The sequence below is a fragment of the Rutilus rutilus genome, assembly GCF_951802725.1.
Source record: "Rutilus rutilus genome assembly, chromosome: 16".
Lineage (NCBI taxonomy): Eukaryota > Metazoa > Chordata > Actinopteri > Cypriniformes > Leuciscidae > Rutilus > Rutilus rutilus.
The window spans coordinates 5,438,483-5,445,795 of record NC_140224.1 but is presented as its reverse complement, the minus strand read 5'-3'; the positions used below and the strand labels follow the sequence as shown (position 1 = coordinate 5,445,795).

At 34.5% G+C, this 7,313-nt stretch overlaps 1 long non-coding RNA gene across 1 annotated transcript; it reads left to right on the top strand.

The window, feature by feature from the left end:
- The first annotated feature begins 1,692 nt into the window (after positions 1–1,692).
- On the top strand, positions 1,693–5,699 carry LOC311306057. The gene is made up of 3 exons (XR_014630123.1): positions 1,693–1,953; positions 4,816–4,919; positions 5,106–5,699. It is a non-coding gene; the product is annotated as an uncharacterized lncRNA (long non-coding RNA).
- The last annotated feature ends 1,614 nt before the right edge of the window (positions 5,700–7,313 follow it).

The following is a 7,313-nucleotide window of genomic DNA, read 5'->3' as shown; positions in this document are numbered from 1 at the left end:
GTCACATGATCCCTCAGAAATCATTCTAATATGATGATTTGATACTCGGTTATTATCAATGTTGGAAACAGTTGTGCTGCTTAATATTTTTTGGGAACCAAAAAGTATCACTGTTTCCTACATTAATAATAAATCAGCATATTAGAATGATTTCTGAGGGATCATATCAACTTAATAACAAATGTAGCCTATAATACATGTCTACATTAATAATATAATACAATATAATATAATACGATATGATTATCCCATATTTCTGACACAAAACAATGTTTTACTGTAAATCCATGGTAAATGTTGGTGATTTGTATATTGAAAAGACTTCTAACATTCAGGATATGTTCACAGCATTATTAGACAGTGGTTATGTAGGCTTAGTGTTGGATGTGATGCATTACTAAGTAATTTAGTTACTTTTCCCTTGGGAAAAAAAAGGTAAGGGATTACTCTTAATTTTTCTGTAATTTAATTACAGTTTGATGTAATTGCATGAAATACTGTATAGACTATAGAACAATTCTATATAAAACAATAGTGGATTTAACATTGAAATTTAACCTCTATATTGTTAAAATGTATGTTTTTAATGTAACCTAAATACTTTGGTCAGTTCAAGAATAATTTTACATCATTTATTTGAAAGAATTAAAAGAGCAGTTTCATGTCTCTCCTTGTATTGTTGAACTGGTCAAGGTTAATATGGGCTTTAGAAAGTAATTAATAAGTAGGCTAATGCAATACTTTTTAGAGAGAACTACAGTAGCCTAATCTAATTACACGGTTGATGATGATGTAATTAGTAGGCCTAGCTAACTTAACACGTTTATTATATTATATTATATTATATTATATTATATTATATTATATTATATTATATTATATTATATTATATTATATTAGGCTATATTATATTATATTCCAATGTCCAGTCGGATAATGTTTTGTTGTCTTTTTTGTTCATATAGGCACTGAACGCAGTTTATAGGGCTACTAATGGTAAAATCCATTAGATTAGGTTTATGAGGTCAGTAAGAAAAAGAAAAAAAACGGCGCTCATTACGTCAGCAGCTAGGAAATTACGTCAGATAAACGTGTCGCCAGCCCAGAACTACAAAATAACGGCATGCAATGGCCTTTGATCAACATTAAACTGCTGTTTTTGAACATATTAAATTAATTTGTTATCATTAATGTATTTTCTCTCAAAAGTCGGAGCATTTGTTGGTTGTATCTAAGGTCTTGTCGCTAATTTTCCTTGGCCTATTTCAGTTTGTGTCGGGGACAGAGTGTCCCTGCAGTGGCCGTTGTAGAGCGCTGCGCCATCTAGTGTTTGATTGAGGGAAAGCGCGCTACAGTGCTGAGTGTGCTGTTTCATTCGGCTCTTTCCTGCTATACAGTAGCTATTTCACTATTATACGTCTTCTTAATATATTTGGTAATATTAAAAATGTAAATCATATTTGAGAATCTCCCCTGGCACTATACAGTAACTTCTAACAAGAAAAACTGCAATTTAATTCAGACACCATATACTCGCCCTGCTGTTAACAATACACAAAATGTAAGACTAGCCAGTTTATATGAAAAAAGGTTACACATAAAAAATAATACGACTATTTTAAATAGTTTAAATAGTGTCTTCAAATAGGTTTTTTTTTTTTTTTCAAACTTGCTCTCTAACCCAGTAAGCTCATTCCTTTGAGGTTAATTTTGCCTATAGGTCACCTTTACCATATCTCAGCCCTCTCTGACACTTTTTGCAGCCTGTTTCTCCTCCCTCTCTTCCTCCTTCCCACCCACAGTCTGGGAAGTAATCCTATATATATGGGTCGTTCACCCTGTACGTTCTTAAAGGTTTTCCTCAGCTCTCTGACTTTTGTCACACAAACAAAGAAACATGCCAGAAGAAGTTCCTGCTCAGTGCAAGGTTACCAAAGATGAGCTGGACAAATGGTGAGTATATTTCAGTAAGGATATATCAAAATCAAATACATTAGAGCAAAGTTGAATTGTGAATCTGTATCTGGTGCTGTTTTGATGAGCCTGTTACATGCTTTATAGCATGAGTGTGTTTGTTTGTAACAAAAGTTTTTATCATGCATCACAAGACCTCCGTGTGTATATAGGTTATCTGTAGTGGTTTGTGAATGAGACGTGTTGGATACAGAATGACAGGAGAGAAGATTGAGCACATGTGCTGGGGGGAGCAGGGTTTGGAAGTGATGATGGAGGTGGAAAATTACCCATGTTAGCCATCATGTTGCTAAGTTAAAGCATGTGGCTGTAACACTCTTAGTACATTTGATGTCAACAGAGTTTAGGTAATGCATTTTACAGTAGGTTCTGAATAAAGCTCATGTCATTTTGCCCGCATCGTACGCATTCACGCACAAATGATTAACCTCAATCTGTAATTGTTAACAAAGCAAAGTACTCTATTTCTAGGTCAAAAGGTCAGAGGTCAATGCACTCACACAATGGCACAATATTGTGAACTTTACGGTGAGTTGCACAAGTTGTTCCATTCACAATCTACTTAATGACTATCTCTTAACTGATTTAGTCAAGAGCACTCGTCATTGCATTATGTATCAAATTAATTAATTAAATAATCATTCAGTGCAAATCCAGTATTTGAGTTACAAAAAGAATACAATTAACCATCTGGTTCTGCTCAGATGGCGGTACAAATTACAGATTTGTTTTATTTTATGTAAATGAAATTGGTTTTTTTTTTCGTATTTTGTATTTTTAGAGGCTTTTGTGGTACTAAATGATATTTGTAGAAAAGTTATGATCCATTTATTACCTGTTAATCACTTTTTGAGCATAGAACTGAAAATGAACCGTGGTACATCTTGATTGCTTTGGAGCACAGACTTAAGTTTGGTCTCTTTTTAAAGAAGACACAGATTATAGTTACGTTTAAGTTTATTATTGTGAAAAATGCATAAAAGTACGATTTTAAATTTCTAAATGAAACGTATATTTTTCAAAACAAGTTTCACTCTAAAACGGTGAGAAAATAAAAGAAATCTAAACAAGCTGTTCCAAATTTGAGGTTGGTATCTCAAAAAATGAGCTTTCAGTAAGATTTTGTTTGGGCGCAGTACCAAACGTTTCCATTAGATGACATTTGCTTCCCAGTCGTTTCCAATGGGGCCATTTGCGAACAGTAGCCTACAAGTATTTTTTTCAGTACCATTAACCTTTTTGAATCGTGTCCAGGATTTGTGTGTGTGTGTTTACATAGCAAGTGTCGTACCATTCCGATAAAAAATAAATTAAAAAAAACTTAAAATTGTCCTGTAAAAATGAGCACACGGCACCGTTCAAGGGTTTTTGCAGGATGAAAGTTAAGTCAGATAGGTCTGGCTGTATGCATAAACACGTGCAGGCCGACATATAAATATGTCTTATATTTGAATGCAAAAACTTTCAGAGCGAAATGCTGTCTCCGTTTGATGCCAAATTTAGCATGAACTTTAAGTAATGTATATCTCTGATGTGGTTTTAAATAGACTCACACATGGAGCGGCGAGGGAGTGCTCACAGCTCGCCTTACATCTCCTGTATTGCAATGTCTGCGTTATTTATGAGGGTAAAGGGTGCTGTCACGTGCAGAACCCGGCTAGTGTGTAAGAAATATTTCTTATCTTTTTATTTTATTTTATTTTAGCACATATAAAGCTAGGGTAGTTGATGCATAACATGTCCATTAGACTTTTCAAATTACATCATGATATGAATCTATATGGGAAAGTAGTATACATTTTAGTTTATAAAGTCACCATGGAATCAAAATAGACAATTCTTGTTTTTTATGAAATATTGCATTTATGGTTCATTTATGGAAATGGTTCATCCGTGCAACATCATCATTTTTTTAAAATTCATCTGTCTTCCCTCTTGCAGCAAAATCTCTTCTCTTCTCTGATGAAGTGAGGGTGGGATAACCTGTCATGTTGGCTTTATAATTAATTCTAAATAAATGTGAAAGATGTAATTCAACATAAGTTAAGTGTTAAGTGCACACTGCAGGACTTGTCAGTTTTCCAAAAAACAATTGTGCCCCATATTATGCTATTTTAAAGGTCCCTGATGTTGTTTTGGAGTCTCCTACAATAGGTTTACATGCATCCAATGTCAAAAAACACATTGATGTTCTCATGCACATCACCTAGTTTGTCAGAGAGTCTGAAAACAGTTTGTTCAAAGATTCAGTCTTTTTAAACCCCGCCTTTCCATGAGTCTACTCTGCTCTGATTGGTCAGACGGCCTAGTCTGTTGTGATTGGTCGACGGTTAACAGCCATCTGACTTCCGGCTCCTCAGCTCTTGATACACAGTGATATGAACATGAACGATGGTGTCGGATTTTTCCATATCACTTCCAGCGCGAGTCCTTTTGTAAAGTGGATTGTGAGTGCTTAAAATAGCATCTTCTTGACAACACAAAACAAACTCTTCCAGTCTCAGCTACAACAGTGTTTGAGAGCGGGTCAAAATAGACGTTGTTCACAGGCGGCCAATGAAGACCATAGGCTGGCATTATGCAAATGTGTAACATTGTTACGTAGGTTTGTAACAGGAAGTGAGACTGGAATTGCTCGTTGAGAATCGATTGTTTCTTTTAGGACTTTGATCTTTAAAACATTGCAGACATTTTACATTCACAAACAGCTATATTACACACTGCATGAAAGCTAATATTCGAAAAAGCAACAACCCATATCTTAAAAAAGCTAAACTCTGAAGACTCTTTCATTTGATGAAGGAGCGGTGCATGACCATATTAACCACACTATATTTGCAGTGTTCAGGGGAAAGGAGCAGAGGGCTGTAAAGAGCTGCTGGAAGCCTTTGAGGCCTGTGTGAAGGGGGCCACGGCCGCCTCGTGAGGGGGACATGATTTTACATGTAAGTATTTTATTATGTTTTAGTTGAACTTTTATACTCTTGGAAATGTATTTGCAGTACTTGATCATTTTATTCGTATCACATAGAGTATTTCATTACAATAGTATCGTGAAATGATAATGTCTTCAGTCTGGATGAATGCATTGATTTGTCCATTCTGATTTTCTTCTGCTATTTTTAACTAAGGTCCTTCCTTTCTGGGTCCTCCAGTGTCCTTGCATTCCCTCACATTGTACTGGACTGAACCATTTTAAGGACAGTGAAAGGGGTGCAAGTCCTGGAAAGCAATGGAACTGTATATTTTGATCCTGAGAAGTCCTCTCGGTGTCCCTCATGTCGTCCATGTTATGCGTAACTGTGAAAGAAAGAAGTACCCAGTTTTTTTGTTTTTTTTTGTTCAGATGTACACTGTGAAAAAGCACAATGCATTTCATCTGATTTTGAATAAATTACTATAATTGTTTATTTATTTTGCCATTACTCTCACACACTCAGAGGTATATAACAGTGATAAAATAACTGACACTAAATGTCTTCATAATAATTAACTGTATGCAGTGATTGATTTACCTTGAACTGCAGTGGTCTGCTTACTTGATAACTCATGCCAAGTACTCTGCAGTGCTGCTCGTTCGGCATAAGTGCAACTGGCTGTCAGCACTATCTATTGAAGAAATTCTAAAGGTGCTGACAAAACAAATTTCATATTTCTCATCACAATAATCATGCTGTTGCCATGTAGTTTTTTATGGTATACTGCTGGCTAGGACCTGCGTAAAATTAGAAAAAGATTCACACACACACAAAAAATGCAATTTGTATAACTGGATTGACGCATCATGGTTGTGACAGAATATATGAGCACAATGACATAAAATAAAAATAATAAACTCAACAGAGCCTGTGTGACCTTGTTTAACTCTTAACAGGTGAGGTATATTAAAACTTTGATATTACCTGAGTTGTTATTTTTATACTTATAGAAAAGGTACATTTCAAAACAGAGAAAGTATTCTCATGTAAAAAAAAAAAAAAAATATATATATATATATATATATATATATATATATATATATATATATATATATATATATATTTTCCATGACCTATACCATATTTTTGGACATGTTCTAAGAACGTTTTGGTAACATTCTAATTAAGTTATGAAAGCATTATTTCTGAATGTTCCAAACTTCACGTTTTTTAAATATTTTTAAAAAGTTTTTTTTTTTTGGGAGGGGTATACTAACCTTTAGGGATTGTTCTATTTTCATTATCATTTTGCAAACGCTATGGGAACATTACTTTTAAAAGTTTTCTAAACGTTCTGATACAAGTAGGCTAGTTAAGTATTTGTCAAACGTTCAACTAAAACGTTTCAGAAAATAATTAGGTGTCAATACCTAACGTTTTTGTGCTAACATTTTGAGAATGTTAAAGGGATTATTAAAGGGATTATTCATCCAAAAATGAAAATTCTGTCATTAATTATTCCTGTAAGACCTTTGTTCATCTTCAGAGTATTGGCCTGCTCCTGTCAGCATCACTGTGGTGCTCACGTGAACAGCGTCAGAGACTCACATAAGAGTAGACATTTTTGAATAAAGTTGTTAATAATTATCGTTGCTTCATAATATTAAGATTAAACCACTGAAGTCACATGGAGTATTTTAACGATGTCTTTACTACCTTTATGGATCTTGAAAGTGGTAATAACGTTACAGTCAGAAAGCTCTCGGATTTCAGCTACAATATCTTAATTTGTGTTCCGGAAATGAACGAAGGTCTTACGGGTTTGGAACGATGAGGGCGAGTAGGCTAATTAATGACAGAATTTTCACTTTTGGGCGAACCTTTACAGACCAGACAACTTTGAACTAACATTCTATTAACGTCACTTAAAGAATGTTTTTTTTTAATAACATTTAAGAGAGAACCTTAACAGACCGTGAGCCAAAGTCCCGACTCCCGAGAACATTCCCTGTTAGCTGTGATACCACCCGCGTTCTTTGGAGCTCTATATTGGTTATTTGATAAATTTAGTTTGTTTGATACAAACCAAAATTATCTCCTCATTTGTAAGTCGCGCGCTTTGGATAAAAGCGTATGCTAAAAACAATAGAGAAAAAGAATATAGGCCTGTGTAAATTATTGAGTGCACCAACGTATAAAATAGCCTATCATTGAAGCCTTCACTCTTAAAAATAAAGAATAAAGGTTCCAAGAGCGGATTTTCGCAGTGATGCCATTTTTGGTTCCCCAACGCCTATCTGTTACCAGTTCTTAAATTTTTTTTAGAATAGGCTATTTTAAAAATCCAAAGAATCTTTTACTTTAAAAGAGTATTTGATACCATGACTGTACCGCTGTGGTACATTTTTTTTCTGTAATGTC